The following is a 27829-nucleotide window of genomic DNA, read 5'->3' as shown; positions in this document are numbered from 1 at the left end:
TGTTGTCAGTTGTAGTTTACTCATTGCAGTGCACTGTCAACCAGCATGTTGCAAAACAGGTTGGTGAAATGCTACCCTTCCTCAGAAAATAAGCTAGTCATTTATAACATTGTTTGACAGTCATGATATTAAAAATAACTATTCGGGCACACACAAAGTAAGAATTTAAAAATGATCATTCAGATATGTAAATCAAGAAGCTTTATTATGTTCAGTGCAATAATTCTATGATCCCACACACAGTGCAACAAAAACACTGCCAAAATTTGGAAACAAATGCAAAGGAACGATATTTGAATAATTCATATGGCATAAATGGGCTGCTTGAGAAATGATATTGTAGTTAGCATGAATTTCTGGGGCATTTTAAGCTAACCCTGCACATGGTATTTCAACATTAAGCTGTCTCTAAAACTGCCCAATCTCTTATAGGAAGTCAGAAATCAACTGCAGTTTTCAGTTGTAGAGAGCATAGAAGCAAGAAATAACTAGTGTCATGGATAGAATTCTTATGTTTCTACCTGCTGCTCATAATTAGTTTGTTTGTATGTAAGATGTGTGTGCTTTCTTACCCTCAGGGTGAGTGCCCCAATTAAATAATTCCAATGGCAGACTTTTCTGTTTATAAATAAAGACAGTTATTTATTTTCCCACATAGCCTGGATTTTAAAATATGACGGGGCAAATCTTACGGTATTTTCTGGTCCTACTGCAGTGAATGGAGATTTGGCTGGGTGTCAAATTCTCCGTCCTCACTTACAGCCGGTAAGGTGCGCCCGACGTCTCACTCACTCACTCGTCTTACACACACACAGAGTAGGTACAGATGAAGGTTAAAAGATATACGGTTACAGCTAATAATGATCTCAGTCTCTTTCAAGGCAAGCCTGCACTTTCTTAGACGAATGTGGAGCATTACAGTTGATACGAAAGTCTGGTAAAGCAGAGGATTCAGGAGGCTGAGAGGTTTATTGGAGCCAAATTTCCAGGGGGTTGGTTCTCAGGAGAACTCGAAGTTGCAACAACTCGGGGAGGGGTTATACTCTCTATTATGATATTACAGTTTTGAGCTATCGCTGTTTCTTACCTTGACTGTTTGGAAGACTTGAAGTAGTTTAGTGAACTCTTTGTTTGCAAGCAGTTTCTAGCTAATATAAAAATGGTTCTGTCATCATGTGACAGCCAAAAGTTCAAGGTCCTTTCTAAAACAAAAGGTGGTGATTGATTCCAATCATTCTGCATTGTTGTTTGATACGTTGAGAATTTGAGACAACCAGTGACTTTGCGTTCAAAACAATTTTTCGATTGGATAATACTTTTTTGGATTAGTTCCAGGAAAGGGCATTGATTCAACAACAGTCTACAATGTTCCTATTGTTCCCTTGAGATAAGGGAATGGTTTCAAGTCAGATGACCCCTGTGTGACCAACATTTTCAAGCTTTTGGGTTCAGTTTTAAAGCATAAAAATTTGTTCAAATGTTCAATTGAGGACATGTCAAAAATTGATGTGGTACTTGCCAGATGCAACTAAGGCTCCATTTTGAAGTCACACAATTTGACCTTGTAGATCTTCATCATTTGTCTACAATTATAATGAAAATGCTGGAAACCTGTTATGCTGTAATGACACACTCCTGATAGTGGAGACACTGCAATACCTCCACTGGAAAGCATGGGACGGATGTTCATGGTTCAGCGCCAGATGGAGGGGGGTCTCAAAAAAAAAGGCTGCCGAGCAAGACAGTCAGAATTCCCACCTCTCTTTCTACCCTTGGCTATTTTCATGAAGATGGAGTTGAAAGCAAGCTCAAGAACCTGCCTATACCTATGAAGGATGAGGCTGTCAGTGTTGCTGGGATGCTGAAAGGCCCAGAGGTAGTTTTTTAAAAATTTTCATCCAATGATCTTTGGCAGTTGTCAGTTTTTATATCCGTTGTAAAGAAACGTGAACCATAGATTGGAGGGGAGAAAGAGTTTGAAAGGTAAATGGAGTGGTTTTGTTTCCCTTACAGCTCATCATTAAATGCTGCATTATGAGTTGCATCTGCATTAGACAAAAGAGTTATGAAAACATTTTAATTGTTTAAGGGGTAGTTACATTATCCAATGTGTTGGCGAGATTGTTACTTCTGCCAGTTGGCAAGCTGCCAATTAGAAGATCAACATTGCAAATGTAGAAAAGATAAATTGAAAAAGTTCATTTAATAGATAAAAAGGTGGAATACATCTCTCACTATTGAAAGGGTACCTAGTATGATGACCAGGTGTAATTGTTTTATCTTTCCCCATTCACTTTATGTATGCAGACTAGATCTCTGTTGTGGTACTTGTTCTGATGTCTATTTGCTTACTCAGTGTTTTATGGACTCCTGGCCATCAAGCAACTGCCTAATCCTTTTACAAATGCTTCACATTGCTTGCACAGCTGCTTTGAAATTTCTGCTTCTTTACTCAGGGAGTTTTAGTCAATGGCTTCCAACAACAGAGTTTATGAGTTCTGTTCATAAGTGGATAATGGATGAAGCGAGGATGAGGCATGTGAGAGGATGAGAAGGTTGAGTGGTAGGTTTAAAATGGTCAGAACTTTATGTAGGTGAGCTGCTTATTTCCTCCGAAGCACCAAGCTGGGAGTTTTAGGAAGGGAGGTGAGCCTTTTAACCTGCCCACCTTCAGAATACTTAGGGCCGACACTCCTGGAATATCTCGGGCGGCATACTCCAATCTCAGCCATGGCCACTGCTCTGAAAGTGAGGATGAAAAATTTGGTGTTCCAGCCAAAACACCATTCACTTTCAGCAGCACCATAAAATACCTGCTGCAAACAAGAATGGAGATTTTCAGCACTTGCCTGCTGGGATTCTCAAGGTGGAAACAGGATTCTGATATCAGGATTCGCCCCGTCTCTCAATTCCCACCCCCGATATGAACATTCAGCCCAAAGTCTTTTGCAAAATGCTCTCTCATTGTAATTGTGGGGAAGAAAAACAGTGTGCTTCCTTCATGATCTCGCTCCCAATGTGCGCATATCTTTCCACTTTCCCACTAGACTTTGATTGCCATGAGACCCATAATCCCATCATTCGTTCCCCTTTGAACCACCCACATACTCCTCCCCCATGTTCTGCTGTTACCACCTTGTCCTTAGTCCTCTATCCACTTCATATACTCTCACATTCTCTAAAATAGATGGTGAGAAGCCAGGGGCACACACAGCGTCAATATGTTTCCATCTATACTTGGCTTTTTCATGTTTCATTCAAGGATGCTCTTTTGCTCTCAAAATTCAACCTTCTAAAAAAATTAAACACAATTAGAATGAGGAACCTTTAAGCTGTGGTAATACCTAACCTTCTACCTGCCTGTAAGACATGGTCTACCTACTCCATACATATGAAGCAGTTGGATGGCACAGTAGCGCTGCTGCTTCACAGGTCCAAGGACCTGGGTTCGATTCCAGCTTGGATCACTGTCTGTATGGAGTTTGCACATTCTCCTCGTGCCTGCATGGGTTTCCTCCCACAGTCCAAAGACATGTGGGTTAGGTTGATTGGCTATGCTAAAAATTGCCCCTTAGTGTCCTGAGATGCGTAGGTTAGAGGGATTAATTAGTGGGTAAATATGTAGTGATATGGGGGTAGGCCTGGGTGGGATTGTGGTTGGTGCAGACTCAATGGGCTTCTATGATTCTAACATGGGACACATTCAGAATATCAAACAAGGTAATGTGTTCAACTCTAAAGTATTTCAAAGAACTGAAATTGAAGAACTGTTGAACTGAGATATAATAGAATATTCAGCACCATTCACGACTCCTCAGATACTGATGCAGTCCATGTTCAAACGCAATAAAATTTGGACAATATCCAGACTTGGGCTGACAAGTGGCATGTAACATTCGCACCACACAAATGCCAGGCAATGACCACTTAACCACCGCACCTTGACATTCAATAGTGTTATCATCACTGAATCCCACACTGTCAACATCCTTGGGGTTATCATTGGCCAAAAGCTCAACTGGACTCATCGCATTAACACAGTGGCTACAAGGACAGGTCAGAAGCTAGGAATACGGCAGCAAGTAACTGACCTCCTGACTCCCCAAAGCCTATCCACAAGGCATAAGTCAAAAGCGTGATGGAATATTCCCCTTTTGCCTGGATGGATGCAGTTCCAACTCAAAAACTTGACACCATCCAGGGCAAAGCAGCCCATTTGTTTGGCATCTACAAACAAGCACACCCTCCGCCACCAATGCTCAGTAACAGCAGTGCGTACTGTCGACAAGATGACTGCATCAATTCAAAGATCCTTAGACAGCACCTTCCAAACCCACAATCACTTTCATCTAGATGGACAGAGGCAGCAGATACATGGAACACCACCACCTCCAAGTTTCCCCCCAAGCCACTCACCATCCTGACTTGGAAATATATCGCCATTCCTTCATAGTCACTGGGTCAAAATCCTGGAAATCCCTCCCTAACGGCATTGAGGGTCAACCCACAGCACATGGATTGCAGCGATTCAAGAAGGCAGCTCACCATCACCTTCTCAAAGACAACTAGGGATGGGCAATAAATGCTGGCCAGCCAGTGACACTCATGTCCCACGAGTGTATAAAAAAGAATAAATATAGTATATATGACTGACATTAAAGTCCACGAAGCAGTCAACTATTCACAACTTAAATTTGGATACCACCAGTGGGATAGGCTGAGCTTAACATCAAGGTCTCATAAAGCTGAATCTGTGGTATGTCCACCCTAGACTGGAAGAGAAATACACAAGAAATGCCTGCGGAACAAACTAAAGTAGTGGAGCTGGTTGCTTCAAACAGTGCAGAAGGTAACTACATTAGAAAGACTGCATTCACAATAAAAAAAATCAGACAGCTTAGCTTTGCCAGCGCTGTGGAAACCCATGCACGTCTGGAATCAAACTCCAGTCAATTTGGAATGCACAACTGGTGACTCCACACACAGAAGCAGCAATCTTCTGTAATGAAGGGAAACCCAGGACGACTCAGTTGCTGTTTATCACTAAATTGCACTTTTACTCAACTGATTGAAGTCAGTATTCCAACTGCTTGCTTCATTAAGTAAATTGCTCTTTTTATGGCTCTGTCAATAAGTTTAGACTGAAAAGAGCTTGGAATAGACTATTATGTAATGCTTTATAATCAGGTCTTCACAAGAAGTATTTATCAATATTGTAATTAAAAATATGGTTGTATGGTTTAATATTTATTTCACAGAGTCCCACAGTTGGTTCCAGCAAACAATGGGGCTTTTTTTTCTTAAAGAGAAGGTTAGGGTTTTACTTCCATGAAATCTTTTTTTTGAAAAATGCTGGACAGAATTCAGATGTGAAAGTCCTACCCCATTTCTGACAGATCCCATTTTTGCCAGTGTAGGAAAGGCATGGGACATTGTTCCACAGGAGGGAAACCTGAGCTCAGCATGGCCATTTATCCGTTGTACTGAGTTCAAACAGATTCCATTTTAGGTGTTGCAAGGACATTAACCACAATGTGGAAGTCACAAAGTCAAGGAGTTGTTTTGAATGCTTTTGAAGGGTGAAAAAGATTTTTTAATTGTCATGATTGCAAGTCTTTTTTAAATCTACTACCATTTAATCTTTAGGAAAAAAAACCTGACTGACCTTGCCAATAAGAGTTTAAAAGAAGTGTTTAAAGTTGGATTACTTTGATTGACAGGCCAGCTGATGTAATATCTGTTCCCGCAGTATTTGGTGACATTTCCATAACGTTTATTATTCTGTCATTAAGCAAGGTTGGCTGAGCTTCAAAACCTATAATCATCTCGAAGGGAGTTCTGAGTTCATAGTTTGATTGGCAGCTTAAAAAGTATTAAATAATTAGCTGTTTTTGATGTGGGGCATGAATAGAAGTTTGTTTGCTTCAACAAGAGATTAACCACTTGAGAATTACAATTGAGTCCTTTCACCATTATGTATGCAGAGTGAGAGCTCTCTTTAGATTTAAGTTTATTTTATTTAGTCTCCACATAGCTCCTGAGATCTGCCTTAGTGGATACCAGGTGAGCTGGCATTGAGTTGACATGGAGGATTTGGTGAGTCGGCATTGATTTGGCATAGAGGGAGAGAAGGGATACGAGGGTGGTTGGGGGCATACATTGGGACTGAATTATAGGTGGCATGGGGTGGGGGAGAAGATTTGAGGGCTAAAGGGCCTCACTACTTGTATTACAGAACCAAACCATTGTCTTCTAACCTGCTCACCTCTGAGCTCTCCAGCCCCTTTGGCCTTCTAAGAATTGCATCCAGTGTTGGCAGGCCCAACACCATCCCACACCCATCTCCTCAGATGAGAGCTGATGTGACAGGATTCTTTAAACCAAAGTTGTTCAATTGAATCTGAAAATTCCCCTGATGATTCGAGCTACCTACCTCGGGAATGCAAATCTGGTGTAATGTTGTTATTTCATCACATCATTTAAAATAAGGTAAAACATACAAAAATCACACAAAACAATATTTCTGTTTATTCGTAGGTTACTCACTCTTATAGAAGAGAAGTGCTGTGTGAATCTTTCCTCCTTATTTTGGAGGAGATTGTTCTTTTTACTGGGCCTGGGAGTTGCTAGTTGCCCTTCAGAAGGTGGTGGTGAGCTGCCTTCTTGGACCACTACAGTCGCTGAACTGTAGGTACATCCACAGTGCTATGAGGGAGTGAATTCACTGACACAGTGACAATGAAGGAGTCAGGATGGTGACTTTGATGGGAACTTTCAGGTGGAGGTATTCCCAGGTACCTGCTGTTCTTGTCCTTCTGGAGGTCCTGGCCATGGGTTTGGAAGGTGCTACCTAAGGAACTTCAGTGGAGTACATTTTGTAGATGGTACACACGGCTGCCACTTTTGTCAGTTATGAAGGGATTGAATGTTTCCGTAATGGCAAATAATTCATACCTTTATAACCCTAATTGTGCCTTCAAATCATCTATCTTGTTGAAAATGCTTTGCACATTCTGATGAAGTGCCCTTAACTTGGCCTTTTTAACATTCTGATCTTACTTGATGCAGAAGACCTTTGGTCCTGGAGCCACCACTCATGGAGCTGCCTTCTGGACCTATCTTTGGAACATACAATATTATGGTCAGCTTAAAAGTAGTGAGCAGCAGCCTAGTGCTCACAGTGCACCAACAGCTCATTAATAAGGTCCAAAAATGTACCACGTCTTGTACCCATACCATCATACTTCAGTTATTTGCATGCCAGTCAATCAATATGTTCAGACAGTTGGTAACTCCCCCGGATAAAATTAACTGAGAGTTTTGTATCTCACGTAGGTGAATAACAACAGTTATCAACGTTCTTTCCCAGTCTGGAACTTGAGAGCTAGATCATAGAATCTACAGTGCAGAAGGACCCCATTTGGCCCATCAAGCCTGCACCAATAACAATCCCACCCAAGTCCTATCCCCATAACCCCACATATTTACCCTCTGAGACCTCCTAACCCTAAAGGGCAATTTATCATGGCCAATCAACCTAACCCGCACATGTTTAAACTATGGAAGGAAACCAGAGCACCTAGAGGAAACTCACACAGACATGGGGAGAATGTGTAAACTGCACACAGACAGTCACTTGAGGATGGAACTGAACCTGTGTCCCTGGCACGGTGAGGCAGCTGCGCTAACCACTGTGCTTAACTGCAGAAACAGTTCAGCAAATTCTGTTACAGAAGATTCTGGACTGAAGATTTTAAGCTTGGTACAATTCATCAATGCTAATTTTTGAGTTCAGCTAGCAAGGGTGAAGATAATATGACTGAATTGAAAGGAAATCCAATAAATCAACACAGGCCTATACATACAGAGCCAGAGGCTAAAATATAGTCACACTGAAATCCCTTTCTGGAGCTTTGGAAGTTGGAGAATTATTTCAAATCAAATTATTTGGTACTTTTAGTGATCATTATCACTATAATTACCTGGCAGTTTGTGCACTAATGATTATATATTACATATTATCAGAAAATGTTATTAACTAACATTGAATGATCCATGGCATTATTAATGACAATAATTAATAGAAAGATCAGAACATTACTCATGATGACTAATGCATAAGTGGAGTGGTTTAGGCACTAAACAGAGTACAAGCACATTAAAAAACTAATATTGCCTCCCATTATTCATTGCTGCCTGACAAATCAGTGCAGAGTTACAGTAAATACAATAAAATACATTAAGCACCTTACATTTTAACATTATAACATTTGTTTTATGCAATTACCATTTTTGTAGTCAAAACAGTACAAATTAATATTTTAAAAGACATCAACTGGGAACAGTCCAAAAACGTGAGCAGTTTACTGATATTCCCATTGATTACTTTACATTAAAATAGAAGAATATTAAGTGCATGGTTCTTCTAAAGAATGTTATTGCCAAAGACAGGCTATAAAAGTGAATTTCTTAAAGAATTATTCAAAATGAATGTCCTCCAAATTGAAGTCTGTGGAGCAAATGAAAGTATCATTATCGAAATGATATGCACACTATATTTTCAGACTTAAGGAATTAAGTATTTGTATTAAGTATTAAGTTTCATATTTCATTGGATTTATTTTATGAAGTTTGACTGCTTAGTTTTTAAAATTATTTTGCTGAACTTGTGCAATGTAATTATTGTCCCCCTCAACTTGCCTTGAATTGAGTCGGGGATTTTGTTTAATTGAGTTACTATGTTGCTTTTAGAGTCAACCTTATTGTGTGGACTGGTAGAACTGAACCTGTTCAGCCTGTATGGCAATCCAGAAATCGTCATTTTCATACAAGACCACACATTCCCAGTTATTCAATTCAATTTTGCGTTCTACCAATAATGAGGACTTCTGAGGTGGCCAATCCAGTACATAAAATAATTACATTGTTACATCTACCACAATTTAATTAGTGAGCACACTACTGGTGCGCTCTCATTTAACATTCCAGAGAAAAATCTTGCAAAGCAGTAATATTCCTAAATAGGATGTAATGGGGCTTTATGTTTATTTTCCACACATGGTACAATGATTTTACACCAATAGAACAGTGGAATGAGCTGGGAGTAGCGTGATTGGTACTAAAATAGAGATTTGGTGATACTGGAAAGAAGGTGCAGTCGGGGAAGTAGATGCCAAGTAAATTAAAAGACTAATTAAGTGTTCAGTTATTTATTACATTTGATTACTAAATCATTCAGCAGATTATGGAGTTGGTAAGCTTTGAAAGATAATCAATTGGAAGTGTCGGGATTTTTTAAGAACAATATAAAAGCACCACTCGTGCTATTGTGTAAACATGTTAAAAGTTTGTTTATTTAGAATCAACACATAGAAACATTTAAAGAAAGCTAAAAGCTTGAAGACATTAGCAGCAGGGCTGACATATGCGTAAAACACTGATGAATCTATGAGTCTCTAAAGTGCGAAGGTAATCTGTCCAGATTGCCCAGATTTTGTAATGGTAACCTTTTCTAAAGGTGTCTTAATAGTTCACAGAGGTCTGTGGGATTGCCAGTCTTGGTTGCAGTTTGGATCTAGTCCTCGGTGCAATTGTACTGTATGGTATTTGCAAAAATGGAATGGATTTCACGTTTCCTGGTTACACCTCACCACCATGCATATACGTGTGATGACATCACAGGACCTTGATAATCCCTGTCACCTCGGCTGGTTACCACATATCTCCTATGGGGTCTTGAATGCATTCTTGTTATCCCAACTCTAAGCTTGGCAATTCTATACCTACATTTTTAGTATGCACTTTGGTCATCACGTTTTGCAGATTTCAAAGTTGCCCTCCAGTTTGAGGGAGAAGAACATGTAAGGGTAGGTAAACTGGTAAACATGACAAACATGAACTTTGCTGATGATGGAGTAGTTGCACTTAAAGGTGTCACGCTCAGATGTAGCACTGTAAAGTGTGTTTCTTGCTTGGTCTGGCTATATTTAAGAATTAGAGATTTCACCATGCAAATCATTCGTTTAGCTAGGCTGTTAGATTAATGAAGACAAGAATTGTATCAGGCAACCCTTCAATTATGGCTTCCCACAGTTTCTATAAAGAATTTTTTGCCACTTCTTCTTGCAGTTACTGACATTCATGTTGAACACAATATACCAGATCAATTAACAGACTTAAATTCTCCTGCAGCGTAACCTCTCAGCTCCCTTGGAACTGTCCAATTTGTCAAAACATTCTGATTTGATTTATTATTGTCACATGTATTAACAGTGAAAAGTATTGTTTCTTGCATGCTAAACAGGCAAAACATACCGTTCATAGAGAAGGAAACAAGATTGCAGAATGCATTGTTACAGTCATAGCTAGGGTGTAGAGAAAGATCAACTTAATGCAAGGCAAGTCTATTCAAAAATCTGACAGCAGCAGAGAAGGTGTTCTTGAATCAGTTGGTATGTGATCTCAGAATTTTGTTTCTTTTTCCCAACAGAAGGAGGAGGAAGAGAGAATGTCCAGGATGTGCAGGGTCCTTAATTATGCTGGCTGTTTTGCCAAGGCAGTGGGAAGTGTAGACAGAATCAATGGATGGCAGGCTGGTTTGCATGATGGATTGGGCTATATTTGCGACCTTTCGTAGTTCCTTGAGATCTTGGGCAGAGCAGAAGCCAAGCTGTGATACAATCAGAAAGAATGCTTTCTATCTATAAAAGTTGGTGAGAGTCACAGCTGACATAGCAAATTTGAGAAAGTAGAGCATTGGTGGGCTTACTTAACTACAGTGTTGGCATGGGAGGGTGGGGAACCAGGACAGGTTGGTGGCAATCTGACACCTAAAAACTTGAAGCTTCCAGTTCTTTCTATTATGCCCCCATTAATGCAGACAGGGGCATGCTCTCCTTTACACTTCCTGAAGTCGATGACAATCTCCTTATTTTGTTAACATTGAGGGAGAGATTATTGTTGCCATACCAGTTCACCAGATTCTCTATCTCATTCCTGTACCCTGTCTCGTCATTGTTTGAGATCTGACCCAATATGGTGGTGTTGTCAGCAACCTTAAAAATTGAATTGGAGGGGAACTTGGCCACACAGTCATAGGCATAAAAGTAGTATAGTGGGGAGCTGAGAACATAGCCTTGTGGGACACTGGTGTTGAGGATGATCATGGAGGAGGCGTTGTTGCCTATCCTTACTGATTGTGAGTTAGGAAGTTCAGGATCCAGTCACAGAGGGAGGTGTCGTGGCCCAAGCCATGGAATTTGGAGATTCATTTTGGAGGAATAATGGTGTTGAAGGCTGAGCTGTAGTCAATAAGTAGGAGCCTGATATAGGTGTCCCAGGGTTTAGTGCAGGGCCAGTGAAATGGCATCTGCTGTGGACCTGTTGCTGCGATAGGCAAACTGTAGTGGATCCTGGTAGTCCAGGAAGCTGGAATTGATTTGTGCTATGACTAGCCTTTTGAAGCACTGCATAATGATGGATGTCAGAGCCACCAGCCGATAGTCATTAAGGTACGCAGCTTGGTTTTTCTTAGGTACCGGGATGATGGTCATCTTCTTGAAGCATATAGGGACCTCAGATTGTTGTAAAGAGGGCTTTTTTGATGTTAGTAAAGAAATGAGTGATAGGGCTAGTTTGAGGTTGATCTGCCACATGAGGTTTAACTGATTTGCTGCACCAATAATCAGGATCTTTAGTCTTCACAATATATAGAACATCTATGACACCTGGGGGAATTGATTATAGTTGCACTCCAGGACAATGAAACCATCCCATGGAATTAGTGGACCATTGTGCACTGAAATTTGTACAGGAGTTGATTTCGGCACTGCCTTCCATATCTGTGGACAATCTTTTAGAATTTGCAACGGTACTGTATTGGCCCGTTCCCATGTAAATCTCAGCCAATAATGAATAGTTACCAATTTTCTTGGGACAGAATTTGAATCTTGGCAAATACTTTGGGTGGTATGATGATAGCTTTGCTTTCCGTGAGGCTGGCGGTGTGAAACAAGTGTTCACTGCTCTTTGTCTCATTGATAAACCAGAAAACGACAATGATGTGCACAATCATCTTATATATGTGTTTCTTTCAGGATGCAAGAATATTATTTTTATTGCTTTATGATATGTATGATCTCTTTGGATCAGTGCGCAGCTCTTTCTAACTGCATCATCTTTGCTCCAGTGCACTGCAGCTGCCAGTGGCTTTTTCTCCCCCTCATAGAATTGCTGGAAATTTGGGCATTTCTTGGAGCATGCAGAACGCTTGCCAAGTTTAGGCACTCTACTAAGTGCATCAACAATTGGGGTTGTCCTTTAGACCTATAAGTTTTGTTGATTTGCGAGGTTCATTTCATAGTTATGTGCATTCTTGAGCAGCTCTTCGATGCTATACATTTTGGGCTTGTCCAGCCAATCTTTCCAGGATGTTTCCATGGAAGTGGATGCTATCACCAAATTCAACACTGTCTGCCATCTCTGCGTTTGAAAAATCACAATATGTACTACCATTGGGGACGGAACGCGAAAATTCATCCCGCTGGCAATATCCCTTTGAGCTTTTGCCTTGATTGATTCAATTTATTGTTCAGCAATCTTGAGGCCACCCATTATAATCGCAACCTTGTCTGGCTCTGGATCATCTGACAGTTGCATGCTTTTCTTTTTGTTTGACTCTCTCTCACTTGTTACTGACGTGGTCCACACCCTGGTCATTCATCTTTCTCGACGAAGCTAATCCTATGCTGGTCCTCTCGATGCAATGTCCCACTCTTGGAACTGACGGACTATGTGCTGCAATCTCAAAATGAAGGATCCATCTGCTTACCAGCTCTTCTAAGCACTACCCATCCTGCGTCTTCAAGGCTCTTCTGTGCAGCCACCATACTGCGATTTCAATACTTTCTAATGCTGTAGCCTTGCTGTGGTCTGGCCAAAACATCAAGGGTCAATTTATGCCATGTAACATGATCTAAGACTATTGTATCGGTATGTATCTGTTTGACCATTGCTGCACAGCATGTTGTGTTTTTACAATGATGTACAATCACCACTCATAAGGGATTTGATAAACACCTTGTTCATTTATTTGGGTTATGCACACGAACATTTATACAAAGGTCGAAAGCTTGAATACAGCTGTATCTGCTGCATTCAACCCACAGGCTAAAGTGAAACTGAGGCTGCCATCGCATGACACATGTCCCCTCCAGTGATGCCATGCTGCTCTCCCTTAAAGGCATTTTACAGCAGGGAAGAGCAAAATCCTAACTAGAGATTTTAAGTAGCTAAACAAAAACTGAGGTAAAAATGTCTCAGTTAGTAGCACTCACATCTGAGTCACAAGGTTGTGGGCCACGCAACAGGACACTGGTGCAAAAAGCTAGGCTGACATTCAAGTACAGGACTGAAGGAGCGTGGCACTGTTGGAGGTGGTGTCTTTTAGGTGGACATAAACGATCCTACCACTTTATATCAAAGAGAAGTCAGCCAGTTATTCCCAGTGTGCTGGTCAATATTTATCCCTCAAACAATACACAAAAACAGATATTCTGTTCATTACCATATTGCTGTTGACGGCAGCTTGTTGTGTTCAGCTTGGCTGCCATGCTTGCAGTATTACAACAAAGAGTACACTTCAAAAGTATTTCATTGACTGAGGTTGTGAAAGGCGCAAACAAATGCGAGTCATTCTTCTTTCTTTGGCAAAATAGGTCAAATAAACTGAACAATAAAAGTCGCTAAATGAATTCAAATTGAATCTACTTTGATGACTGCAGTAAACATTAAAAGGTGAATCAACTAACACTGGAAACAAATTTATATTCGCTCTGCAATAAATAGACACAGAACAAATAGTGACAGCACTTTTCAAATATATGACCACTACAATCTAGAACAAAAAGGGTGATGGACACATGGGAACACCAACAATTGGAAGTTCCCCTCCATGTCACTCACCATCCTGACTTGGATTACCATTCCTTCAAAATCTTGGAACTCCCTTGCTAGCAGCATAGTTGGTATACCTACTCCACATGGGCAGCACAGTGGCAAACACTGCTGTCTCACAGCACCAGGAACCAAGTTCAATTCCAGCTTTAGGTGACTGTCAGTGGGTAGTCTGCACATTCTTCCCGTGTCTGCATGGATTTCCTCCAGGTGCTATCGTACCTTCCCACAATTGGAAGGTGTGCAGGTTAGCTGGACTGCCCATGCTAAATTGCCCTTTAGTGTCCAATGATGTGTAAGTTAGATGGATTATCCATGGTAAATAAGTGGAGTTATGGGGCTAGACTGGGGGGGTGGGGAGGTGTTGGGAGCACCTGGGTAAGGTGCCCTTTCAGAGAGTCAGTGCAGACTTAATAGGCAGTAAATGTCAGAACCCTTAAGAATATTGCTATGAACATTAGCTATGGAGGGGAGTTGAACAAACTTGGTTTGTTCTCAATAGAATGACGGAGGTTGAGGGGTGACCCAATAGAAGTCTACAAAGATTATGAGGGGCATGGACAGAGTGGATAGTCAGAAGCTTTTTTCCAGGGTGGAAGAGTCAATTACTACGGGGCATAGGTTTAAGGTGCAAGGGGCAAAGTTTAAAGGAGATGCATGAGGCAAGTTTTTAAACAGAGGGTGGGGGGCAGGGGTGCCTGGAACTTGCTGCCGGGGGAGGTAGTGGAAGCAGATACGATAGTGAGTTTTAAGGGGCATCTGGATAAATACATGAATAGGATGGGAACAGAGGGATACGGTCCCCGGAAGGGTAGGGGGTTTTAGTTCAGCTGGACCTGAAGGGCCTGTTTCCCGTGCTGTGTTGTTCTTTGTTTTTCTTCTTTGGACAGCATGGTTAGTGCAGGCTTGGAGGGCTGAAGGGCCTGTTCCTGTGCTGATATTTTCTTTCTTCTTTGAATGGCTTCTTTGTACTGATTCTATGAACTGCAGCAGGTCAAGAATCCTGGTTCACCATCACCTTCTCAAGGGCAATTCAAGATGAGCAATAAGCAATGGCCTAGCTAGCAATGCCCCTATCCCATGAATGAATAACAGAAGTGTTGGGAGTGCAGAATGATATTGCTACACAATGAGACTGTCCATAGAACGATCGAAACCCTACAGGGCAGAAAGATGCCATTGGACCCATCGAGTCTGCACCGACCACAATCCCATCCAGGCCCTACTCCAATATCCCTACATATTTACCTGCTAATCCCTCTAACCTATACATCTCAGGACACTAAGGGGCAATTTTAGCAAGGCCAATCAACCTAACCTGCACATCTTTGGAGTGTGGAAGGAAACCGGAGGACTTGGAGGAAACCCACGCAGACACGAGGAGAATGTGCAAACTCCACACACACAGTGACCCCCACCCAATTTGGGAATCAAACCCAGGTCCTTGGAGCTGTGAAGCAGCAGTGCTAATCACTGTGCTACCATGCCACCCTATCATGGACTAGGCCTGTGTAAAATAGTGATCTCTTGAGTCAACTGGCTCAGAGTTACAGCTTGAACACAAGTCAGAGGCAATAATATGTTGCAGAAGTAAAATGGCTCGACAATTACTGTCAGCGTGGAAAAATGTTTACAGACCATAACTTGGAAAAAGAGTAATTTCACTTATAAAAATATACGTTATCAATTAAGGGTATCTGACACAGATTTGTTCAAGGCAAGTTGAGAAAGAAGGAGTAGTAATATTGATAAGACACTGTAAACAGCAGTAGAAAAGAAAAGGTTTCAGTGGGATGAATGGACATGGGTAAAACAAAGAAATAGTAAAGAGTGAAAGATCCTGGTATGTTGTCTACAGATCTCCAGTCTGTTAACATATACTAGGGTGAACGGGGATACTAAATATAAATATGAAGAAACAATGTAGCAAAAATTTAAACAACTAGAGTTCAATAATTGAAAAGAGATAGTGTCGAGCTCTGCCTGGCACAGAAAGAAGCTGTGGCATTTGAAAGTAGTAATTGTGGGAATGAGAAGAAATTGGATGACCTGGAGAAACGATCCGGGAAGGCATATTCTTTGTTAAGTAATTAGCAGGAGCAATGAAAAACTGCCATCATACACCATGTTTTAAGCTGATAAAGGTGCCTATTATCAAAGTAGTTCCAACTTTCACATCAATTATTCTGAGCTCGCCTAGCCTAGATCAAAAAGACAATTGACCAGAGAACTATGCTGTTCAGATAGCAGGAGGTGGCCAAGAAAAGGTTTTGATGCAGTTAAAGCTCAGTCAAATTCCCCACAGGGCTGGCTCTCTCTCTCTTTCTTTCCTCAAGGACAAAGCTGGCTTGTCAAATGCAGAGGGCTAAGCAGTCAGTATCATTTTTTTGCAGAAAGAGCTATGCTAGCTCACACGGTGACCTCAGAAGCACGTGGAGAATATAAAGTTTGCCATTTGTTAAAATGTTACACGTAAAATCTTGTTGGTCGTGCAGGGTCCTGGGAGGGTTCGCCCATAGTTTACATTATCCAATGTTGCCAGAGCCATCAGTGTCTACATCATTTCAGATTAGATCGGCTACGATATTTAGTACAATTTAGACAATCCTTTCCATTAATTTTCCTTGAAAAATGTAGAGGATGCTATGCATAATCATGTTGTTTTGCTGCACCATGACATTGTGAAATGTGGGGGTCCTGAATATGATTTACCAAATACCAATCTCTATAGGGGAGCAACAGGCAAATAGCCAACAACATAGTGCTGCAAAATTACTAAGAGGTTGAGATTGGGAATAAATAGATGAGCATCAGAGCTGATATGGTTATGGACGATCCAGTGTGTGTATTATACAAACAAACAAATAAACTTTCACAAGGATAAACCAAAGTATGACTATTGACCTTGAATTTAGCATACTGGTATCAATCTAAAACAATCAATGTGTCCTTGTGCTTAAAAGGCCCCATAGGCCAGATTTTCAAACGATCGTTTCCCATTAGAAGGAATGACCAAGGACAAAGTACAGGAAGTTTTTCAATATGTTCCTAATATTTTTAAGAGCACAACCCAGTTCAGTTTTCTGTAAACATCATTACATGTGCCAAAAATTAGATCCTCATAGCCTGGTAATGCAGTGAACTATTGTACAATTATAATTTATCATACAGAATTATACCACATGGGGTTTTACCTTTTTTTCCTCATTTTGTTAATCTGCATTCTGAGTGGTGGTATACGGAGCAATGAATCAATTAAAGGTTTTTTATTCAGTTGGATGGTAAAAGTGAAATATCAGATGCAATCAGGCATCACTTTTGCATTTCTTTCACGTATTTACACGGTAGCCTTTGACATTAAGTAATCATTCAACTTCTTGGCAAGGGCATTCTTCCTATTGATGATGGGAGGCTTATCAGTACAAAACACAACATTTCTTCTGTGAATCACACTGATGTTTCCTACTAAAAAATGTTGACAGAAGAAATTTTACTTGATTTAATGAGAAATTGGGCTTCTAAATAAAATTAAACTTCCTCAAAAATGAGATTGAGGAAAGAGAGAAATATAGGATGGATTTTCTGCAGGTTTTTTTCCGTAACTGTGTGGAAAATCCTGGAGCAATGGTATTATTAGTTGTTTATGCTTACCTCCATCAAAAGATTTGCATCAAAGCTATAGTGAGATCAGGAAATCCTGTGCAGAAATTTTAATCTGTGTTAATTTAGAACTCTACATGAATCTAATTTTTTAAAAATCTAGTACTGCATTTACTTTTAATGCTTTTGACATGCAAGTGGCAATTAAAACAATATTAACAGTGGCTCAGTCAACAAAATGCATTGTTTGAGAATTTGTGATAGGTATGGAAAATCCTTTAAGTATTAATCTATATGTAGTCAATGGAAGAAACATTGAAACTACAATTTCAACTCGATTACAATCAAAACATTGTTTTAGCCACATCCTGCAAAGTTAGTGTGGCACAGCGCCGAGGAAATTCCCAGCCAGTGTGTGGTCCTGTATCTATTTAATGCTAGGCAAATAAAGTAACATGAGTAATTATTTTGCAGCATTTCCATGCTAAGCAGCCATTGACTCACAAGTTCCAATTCATGTAGCAGTAGAACTGCATCAGCAAAATTATAAGCAACAAGCTGGGCGACTCATTCTCCGTCTGAGAACTAAAGGGATGAGAGTTAAAAATAAGATTTTTAAAAATATGTTTTTGTTAAATATTTCACACATGTACAGGCCACTCCACATCACTCAAGCTGCTTCAATTATGGCAGCTGAGATTTAACAGAATAGTGCCATTGTCAAGTGCACAACATGAGTTTACATAACAGCTCTGTCCTTATTAGTTCACCATCGGGATGATGCTTCTGGTGTTTAAGCTTTATTCTGCAAGAAACTGTGAAATCTGGGAGTGGCCATCTTAACAATGCCATTTCTCCGACACCAAACAGCAGCAATGTGCCATATACATAATTTGTTCAATTTAGCAAGACACTGAATAAAATAGATCTTCCCAGTGCAATGTTGTTGCACATTTTCCCTACCCTCAGCAAAAAACGTCACTGTTGATAGTAAACCCTCTCCTTAAATTGCCAGGCTCTGAGGGAGGGGAAAAATCTGCTTCTCTGGCCCAAGTGAAGCACTTACATCAATGTTGTTTACCTCCACCACATGATGGCACGGTGACACAGTGGTTAGCACTGCTGCTTCACAGCGTCAGGGACCAAGGTTCGATTCCCGGCTTGGGTCACTGTCTGCATGAAGTGTGCATGTTCTCCGGGTGCTCCGGTTTCCTCCCACAGTCTGAAAGAAGTGCTGTTAAGTGCACTGGGCATGCTAAATTTTCCCTCAGTGTACCTGAATAGGGGTCGGAGTGTGGCAACTAGGGGATTCTCACAATAACTTCATTGCAGTGTTAATGTAAGCCTACTTCTGACAATAATAAATAAACTTTAAGCACTGTGGAATGTCAGAGCAGTGCTGCATGTACGACAACAAACAAAAGGCTGTTTGGAATCGTTTTTCTTTTGTTTATTCTCCATTGGAGAATTTTGACCTTTGTGATTATTCCTTTCCCCAATAAAGCTCTGTGCCCCTTGAGTCTCAGCTGGCAGAATATCTGCAGTAACCTGAGAACTCTCCAAACATAACCTCTTTGGCACTGAAGGAGAATAGATGTGAGACTCACTCATGACTCCCTCTGGAAAAGAATTGGATGGAAAACATGGGGCAGAATTTGGAAGCCATCCAAACGACACCACCTAGATTCAAATCAGAATCATGGAACCCCAGAACTTTAATCACAGTCCTAATGACATTTGGTCTTCTATACACCAGCTGCTAATATCACAATTATAACCTTGCCCGCCGACTCCCCACTGGGTCTCAATGTCAAAGCAGTGACATAAAATGAATAAAATGCACATGCACAGCAGCCCCCACAAAACACTACAGTTCCTAGCTGCTCCCCAAAAATCTTGCGACTGATGCATTATTTGCTGATCAATAATTACAGCACACGCAGAGGATGGAAGTGAGGGAAAGGGGAGTTTGTGCATGTTACACATTTCATTTAGTTTCAGAGGGAATATAAAAGCATCCCTCAGCAACATTTCTTCAAGGTGTGAAGAAGCTGACACAACAGCAAAAGGTAAGTGGAAAAACGGGCAAGATATACTGAGACAGAGTTAAATATTGCAAAGGAAAGAGGGAGAGAAATATTAAATGAGAAAATAAACAACACTAAGGAGGAGAGAAAGAAAGAGTTTCCTGTTGTGCCTGAGCGTGTTGGATTACCTGGACACAGTACATGGAGGAGGACTGGTTGGACTCCCTTCTGGCGTGCAGTTGTTGCTATGTTTTTCTCTGTGCATTGTGTTCAGACAATCCAAACACTGACGCACAATAAGAAGGCCTGCCTCAAACAGAAAAAAAATGGAGAGGAAGTGTCAAGAGAATTAAATACCAAAAGAGATAGATAAAAGTAATGGGAGAGACAAGATAAGTCATAAATCTATTTTGCACTGCAGATCTGTCACACTTCAGATGTCATGCTTTAAATTTTCCACTTCAAAATGTGAATGGAAAAAAAGTGATTTAGTGCTGTTTTTGTGATTTGAAACCAGAAATTTACAAGCAGTTGATAATCTTCAAACCTCCTATAACAACAGCAATTAGCCTCGAACTCACCTGAATATATACAACACTGACTACTCATCTTAAAAGTAGCTGCATCTGACCAGAATTATTTATTGCGTATCATATGGTAAATGTTCCCGTAGTTATATTTACAATGAGCAACACAAATGGACATCTGTTGGCTTACCAATGTACAGATATTGGGATTCCCACAGTTCTGAAAATATACAGCATTCTCTCTTAGTGCTTTAGACCTGACCACTCTTCCCATTCCTGGTATCTCCTGGATCTTTCAAGCTCCAGTACTACCCTAATTCTACCAGACAATAGGATTACCCCAGTAATGCCGCAATACTTCTGAATAGCTTGCTCTTTTGTTGCCAATTCACTTGCCCCCACAAAAATAATTTCCAGCTCTGGGAACCTATGGCTAAACCATACATTAAATCCCACTCCCCAGTGCTACCAATCCCCTTTTTTTCTGAACTGTTATACTGTCATATGCTAAACCCACTCCCTAAAATTATCAAAGCTCAGTGATCCCAAAACTGCTGCAAAGCATCATAATCTAGAAGGCTGTGGCAACAAGAACAGGTCAAAAGCTGAGAATTCTGCAAAATGTGATTTATTTCCGGACTTTACAGTTTATCCAATATCTACAAAGCACAGCCAAGAGTGGTGATGAAATGTTCTCCACTTACATAGATGACTGTAACAGCAGCAACACTCAAGGAGCTTGACAACATTCTGGTCAAAGTAACTGGCTTGATCATCACCCTATCCACTACCTCACATACTGACATTGTCTGCCACTGATGCACAACGGCAACACCGTGTATTATAACGAGGAATTTCTGCAACTCACTGCCAACCCTCTTGACAGCGCCTTCCAAACCCACAACCTCTCCTACCTAGGACAAAGGTGACTGGTGCATGGGAACACCACCACTTGCAATTTCAAACCACAAACCATCATGTTTTGGAACTACATCACCATTCCTTCTCTGTCACTGGGTTAAAATCCTGGAACCCCCCCCCATTCCCTAACAGTGCCGTGGGTTTACCTACAGCAGATGGACTTTAATGGTTCAAGAAGGCAGCTTACTCACACCTTCTCAAGGGCAATTAGTGATAGAAAACAAATGCTGGCCTTACCAATGACATTCACATCCTAGGAAAGAACAAAAACAAATAATCACATCCTTCATCTAATGTCGGCCACCATGTAACGAATCCAAGGCTCAAAGGAAGTGAGAAATTAACATGAAATACATTTTGATTTATTATGAGTGATGTCGCAGGAAAATTTCTAGCTAAGTAACAAATACGGATGGCAGAAACAAGAAATTAAAATTCACAATAGAAAGAAAGAGGGAAAATATTGCCCCAGGGATGCCCCAGGGATCTGTTCTAGGACCCCTGCTGTTTTTCATTTTCATAAATGACCTAGATGAGGAAGTGGAGGGATGGGTTAGTAAGTTCGCTGATGACACGAAGGTCGGTGGTGTTGTGGATGGTCTGGAAGGATGTCAAAAGTTACAGCAGGACATAAATAGGATGCAGGACTGGGCGGAGAAGTGGCAGATGGACTTCAACGTGGATAAATGTGTAGTCGTCCATTTTGGCAGAACCAATGGGATAAACGAGTACACTTTCAAGGGCAGGAGTCTTAGTAGTGTTGAAGAGCAGAAGGATCTTGGGGTCCGGGTCCACAGGACTCTTAAATCGGCCTCGCAGGTGGAGGATGTGGTCAAGAAGGTGTATGGTGTACTGGCCTTCATTAATCGAGGGACTGAGTTTAGGAATCGGGAGGTAATGCTGCAACTTTATAAGACCCTTGTCAGGTCTCACTTGGAGTATTGTGCGCAGTTCTGGTCGCCTCACTATAGGAAGGACGTAGAAGCTATTGAAAGGGTACAGAGGAGATTTACAAGGATGTTGCCTGGACTGGGAGGCATGCCTTATGAAGTTAGGTTGAGGGAGCTGGGACTCTTTTCCCTGGAGAGACGAAGGTTGAGAGGCGGCCTGATAGAAGTTTATAAAATGTGGAGAGGAATAGATAGGGTGGATTCTCAGAGGCTATTTCCCCGGGTTGAAATGGTCGCTACGAGAGGACACAGATTTAAGGTGCGGGGAGGCAAGTACAGAAGTGATGTTAGGGGTAAGTTTATCACTCAGAGGGTGGTGAGTGAATGGAATCGGCTGCCGTCAGTGGTGGTGGAGGCGAACTCGCTGGGGTCTTTTAAAAGACTTCTGGATGAGTATATGGGATATAATGGGATTGGGGGTTATAGATAGGTCTATGGATTGGTAGGTGTTGATGTGATCGGCGCAACTCGTGGGCCGAAGGGCCTGTTTGTGCTGTAGTGTTCTATGTTCTATAAAGGCACTCATTTATGATTTTCACAAAAAATAAATTGTCACTGAATTTGATCCCTGGAACAGCAGTAAACAAAATCCCTGAGTACAATGCAAAAATATATATCAATTTGCAGAAATTGGGAGGGGATGTGATGAGACATTGAGGATATTAATCTGGAGAAAAATAGAGCAGCAAGCTTCTAAAATAGAATGGTGCTATTTCCTGCACTAATTTCCCACTGAATATCCAACTTTAACATTGTTGCTTTTGGGGGTCATAAGGTCCTGTTGAACTCAGGCAGGAGCCTTGAATCCTAATAGATGAATATGGAAATAATGGCACTTTGACTACAGCCTCTTTTCCAACAGGCTGAAGCAGCTTTGCAGCTGGATGGGGGAGAATGAGAGGTCCCCTGGCTTCCCAGCTAAGTGAAACCATTTTCCTTCTTGAGCTGTGGAAAGTAGGACTGATCTGCAGAGTTCTCATAGGAGATCACAGCCTCCACAGTTATGGAGCTCCCGTCTCACAACCGCCTCCAGAGGAACCCTCTTAAAATCTCCAAAGACACACAGCATCCTCTTCCCATGGGTATCAAGCAGAAAGAGGACCTGTGCCATTTGAAATGAGACTAGGAGTTTAAAATGCCTGGATTTCAAGCCATCGTGTTTCTTTTGCATTCACCTCACTCATTGCCTGCCTGAAATCTACTCTGGATTATATGCAGAACTTCATTTAGATAGCAGGCTATATTGAACACTGTTTTGTGCGGTATGTCCATCTTCTGATTTATCATGAGCATCACAAGACATCTGCCTGAGAGAAAATAAATACAGCTGTAGAAAAACATATCAAGAGGGACAGAGAAACAGAATGACAAGAGGGTTTTAGTTTGTTGTTCCAGTTTCATAAGTTAATGGTATTTTTCATTAAAAGAGCGAGCAGTTATTGCAATTTGTGGTGCCTGTAGCCTCCGGAAATTCAGAAAATAAATGCAGCCAAGACCATCATGTGCCCATGTTTAGAAGTTTATCAGATAAGCAATCTCCTGGCTTTATCTGGTTCAGTGGATGAGGTCCCTGCAGGGGGGTACCTCATGCATAAATGATAATTGGAGGCCTAAGATGTCAATAGGACCCTAATGTCATTTTAACTGCAGGGTAAGAGTAAAAAGGCATGCAAATAAACATTGTTAAGGAGTCAAAGGGAGTGGAAGAAAAATCCTCAGTGGGATGATAGCAAAAAAGAGATTGCAAGAAGCCATAAAGTTGTTGAAGTTATAGAGAGGGCAAGTTGATCAGGCAGTTTTGAATACATAATACTCGCTTTGCAAATTAGGCCTTAGAGTGTGATGTACAATTCTTGTCACTATACTTTGGGAAGGACGACAAGAAAGGAGGTTTACAGAGGGCTACCAGTGATGAGAGTTGTATGGAGAGATTGGAGATGTCGTGATCATTCTCCTTAGAATAGAGAAAGTTAAGGGGTGACCTACTGGAGCTAATCAAAATTATGAGAGGATTTGAGTGAGCAAGTGTGGAGAAACTGTTTTGTCAGGCACGAAGGCCAGTGAAGTCACAGATTTAAAATGATTGACAAAAAAAAACTAGAGGAACAAGAGGAGAAACTTGCATACACAATTGAATGCACTATCTGAAATGTACTAGCCACAGATACCATAGAACTTTCAAAAAGCAAGTGTAATTGAAAAGGCAGCATGGTGCATCGCAGCACCAGAGACCTGGGTTCGATTCCAGCCTTCTGTGACTGTGTGCGTAGAGTGTGCACATTTTTCTCGTGTCTGCATGGGTTTCCTCCAGGTGCTCCAGTTTCCTCCCGCAGTTCAATGATGCGTGGGTTAGGTTGATTGACCATGCTAAATTGCCCCTTAGTGTCAGCAGATTTAGCAGGGTAACGACATGGGGTTATGGGGATACGGCCCGGGTGGGAATGTTATTGGTGCAGGCTCCATGGGCTGAGTGGCTTCTTTTTGCACAGTGGGGATTCTATGAAAAGGACTAATTTGTAGAGTTTGAGAAAAAAAAAGCTGGATTGTGGGACTAAATTGGACAGCTCCTTCAAATGAGTCAACACAAGCATGATGGACCAAACAGTTTATTTCTGTGCTATACGATTTTATGATTCATTGAAAACAGATATGAGAAATGCTGTTGGCAGTAGAAGACCTTTTAATTTTAGAGTAGAGATGCTGCAGAGAGAGAAAGCATTTCTTATTATAATGAGATTAGAAGGGACATTCGGCATTGGAGCTCAAGGGCCCCATGTTATGAAGTGACATGTCCTCTGACTTACTGTGAGCAATGCCACCGGAAATCAGCAAAACTGATGCTGCAGTGACTGGGAGCACAATTCCTGTTATCAACAGGCAACAGATATTCCAATGGCCAATCTAGTTTATACAGCAACTCGTTTAGAAAAATGATGATTATCTCGGCATTAATGTTTCTCTATACAAGGGACGGAAAGCGAGATAAAAACACAATATCCAAGGGCAGCAGTAGCAGAGAGATTGAAGCTTCGCAGGCAGCATGTGGAGGTTTTTCTAATTGATTCAGATTGTGGCAGCAGTTCTTCCATTCCTGATACATATAATAAAACGATAGTGTTGCTCCAGACACAATTCATACATGACTGACAGAGCAACCATATTTTTTTGATTGAAGAAAAGGGAGAAACTACCACAGAGTTAGCTGACTTCATCAATTTCACTAGTTTTGAATGCTAACTGCACTGACACCTGGAGTAGGCAATTGGAGGGGCAATTCTCCCATCCTGCTGCGCTGCTTTTATACTGCAGTGGGCCGGGAGACTCTAGCTGTGGCCAATTCTGATGGTGATGGATTTCTGTTACCGTCAGAAAAAAAAACAGCGTAATTTACTCCAGTTTTTATATGAATTCGACACTTAGAATTTTTGGGGGAAAGTCGCTCCCTTGGTGTTATCTGTAACCTGCTGCATGGAATTAAAATATTCTATTACTAGTTGCATTTTTTTCCCAAAATACTGGAGTTGTCAATGATTAAAATTGATTTAATAATTTTTGGTCCACATTGTTGTTATTCTTCTACCAGATTCTACACTTATTTACGAACATACGATTCAGGAGCAGAAATAGGCCATATGGCCCCTTCGGCCTGTTCCACCATTCAATAAAATCATGGCTGATTGTGGCCTCAACTCCACATTCTGCCTATCCACAATGACCTCCGACAGCCTAGTTAGTCAGGAATCTATCTACTTGTACTTTAAAAATATGAAGTAGTTTCTGGGAAAGAAAGTTCCAAAGATTTGACGGAAACCTTCTGAGAGAAAAAAAAACTTCTCACTTTTCATCTTAAATGGGAGACCACTTATTTTTGAAACTGTTTCCCCAGTTCTGGTCTCTCCCACAAGGGAAAACATTCTTTCAGCATTCATCCCACTCAAGATATTGTGTTTCCATAGGATTACCTCTCAATGCTCTAAACTCCAATGGATACAGATCCATCTTGTGCAACCTTTCCACATAACATCTCCATCCCAGGCATGAGGCGAGTGAACTGTCTCTGAAATACTTCTAATGCATTTATACACTTTCTTAAATGAGAACAAAACTGTACACACTTGTGGTCTCACCAACTGCAACAAAACATCTTTACTTTCATGTTCCATTCCCCCTCGCATTAAGTGACAACATTCCATTTGCCTTCCTAATCAATTGCTGTACCTGCACATTATCTTTTCCAGATTGAAGTCGCAGGACACCAGATCTGTCTATACCTCAGCATTTTGCAATCTCTCCCCAATTAAATAATATGCTGGTTTTCTATTCTTTCTGCCAAAGGGGTCAAGTTCACATTTTCCTACATTATACTCCATCTGCTAGTTTTTTGCCCACTCACTTAACCTATGTCTCTTTTTGCAACCTCCAAATGTCCTTTTCAAAACATACTTTCCTCCCTATCTTTGTGTCATCAGCAAATTTAGCAAACATATGCATTTGGTCTCTTCTTTTTTACCCCTGGTTTGCCTTTTTGTAATTCAATGTTATTACCGTAATTGCATTAATCAAAATCATCCAAAATTTGTGTCCTTTTAAATTCAAGGGTACTGATAATAAATCCCAACATCTGTTAAATGTCATAATAGATATACAGGACTAGGCCATTTGTCCCACCAGCAGCAGGTCAGCTATATTAAGTGAGGGACAGTGGAAATTTCAGAAATGAGTGCTCATTTGAAGGAGCTGCACAGGCCATTAAAAGAGTGAATTCAGTGACAATTACCAAAGGATGAGAAATATAAACTTTTTCCCTTAGCCTAATGTTGAAGTTGTGCTGTCAGAAATGAGAGAAAAGGACAATGTTATTGTTAAAAAATATCTGGGAGAAGCTAAAGGCAACAGCAAATGTGTTATGTGGAATATATGTCATATGCCGCTAGCTGTGAGAGGTACCTGTATAATCTCATCAGCAAATCTTCATCATTAAAATCCCATTGAACAGTTTCATGGAAGCATCATCACAACAACTGCAAGAGTTCAAGAAAAAGCAGACTTACTATCTTCTCAGGATAATGAGCGATAGATAACAATATACCACTATGTACCACCAAGGTCAAATATTAAATAACAGTGGGAAATGAGATTAGCCAAACCAGAGATTAGGCTGAAAGAGTTGAGCTATACCTACACAATATGCAGTTTTGGGCAGTATTTATATATCCATAGTGATAATAAATATTCTTTAGAACGTAAGAACATAAGAAATAGGAGCAGCAGTAGGCCATCTAGCCCTTCCAGCCTACCCCACCATTCAGTAAGATCATGGCTGATCTGAAGTGGATCAGTTCCACTTTCCCGCTTTCTCCCCATAACCCTTAATTCCCTTGTCTATCAGAAATCTATCTACCCGTGACTTAAAATATATTCAACAAGGTAGCCTCCACCACTTCAATGGGCAGAGAATTCCAGAGATTCACCACACTTTGAATGAAGAAGTTCCTCCTCAACTCTGATCTAAACTGCACCCCCCCCCACCTTATTTTGAGCCTGTGCTCTCTAGTACTGTTTCCCTTTCTAAATGGAAAGAATCTCTCTACCTCTAACCTATCTAGCCCTTTCATTATCTTGTAAGTCTCTATAAGATCCCTCCTCGGCCTTCTAAACTCTAACGAGTACAGGCCCAGTCTATTCAATCTCCCTTCATAAGCTAACCTCCTCATCTCCAGTTTCAGCCTAGTGAACCTTCTCTGTACTCCCTCCAAGGCCAATATATCCTTTTGCAAATAAGGGGATCAAAACGGCACACGGTACTCCAGTGCCTTGTACAGTTGCAGCAAAACCTCCCTGCTTTTATATT

At 40.9% G+C, this 27829-nt stretch overlaps 1 protein-coding gene across 1 annotated transcript in view; it reads right to left on the bottom strand.

The window, feature by feature from the left end:
* Positions 1–27829, bottom strand: part of LOC145344897 (visinin-like protein 1) — a 126764-nt gene that overhangs the window by 82987 nt on the left and 15948 nt on the right. The window lies entirely within an intron of this gene.

Source organism: Carcharhinus amblyrhynchos, chromosome 7 (assembly GCF_965287045.1).
Source record: "Carcharhinus amblyrhynchos chromosome 7, sCarAmb.v2.hapA, whole genome shotgun sequence".
In the NCBI taxonomy this organism is placed as follows: domain Eukaryota; kingdom Metazoa; phylum Chordata; class Chondrichthyes; order Carcharhiniformes; family Carcharhinidae; genus Carcharhinus; species Carcharhinus amblyrhynchos.
The sequence above is the reverse complement of the archived record's forward strand: the minus strand, read 5'-3'. Positions and strand labels throughout refer to the sequence as shown.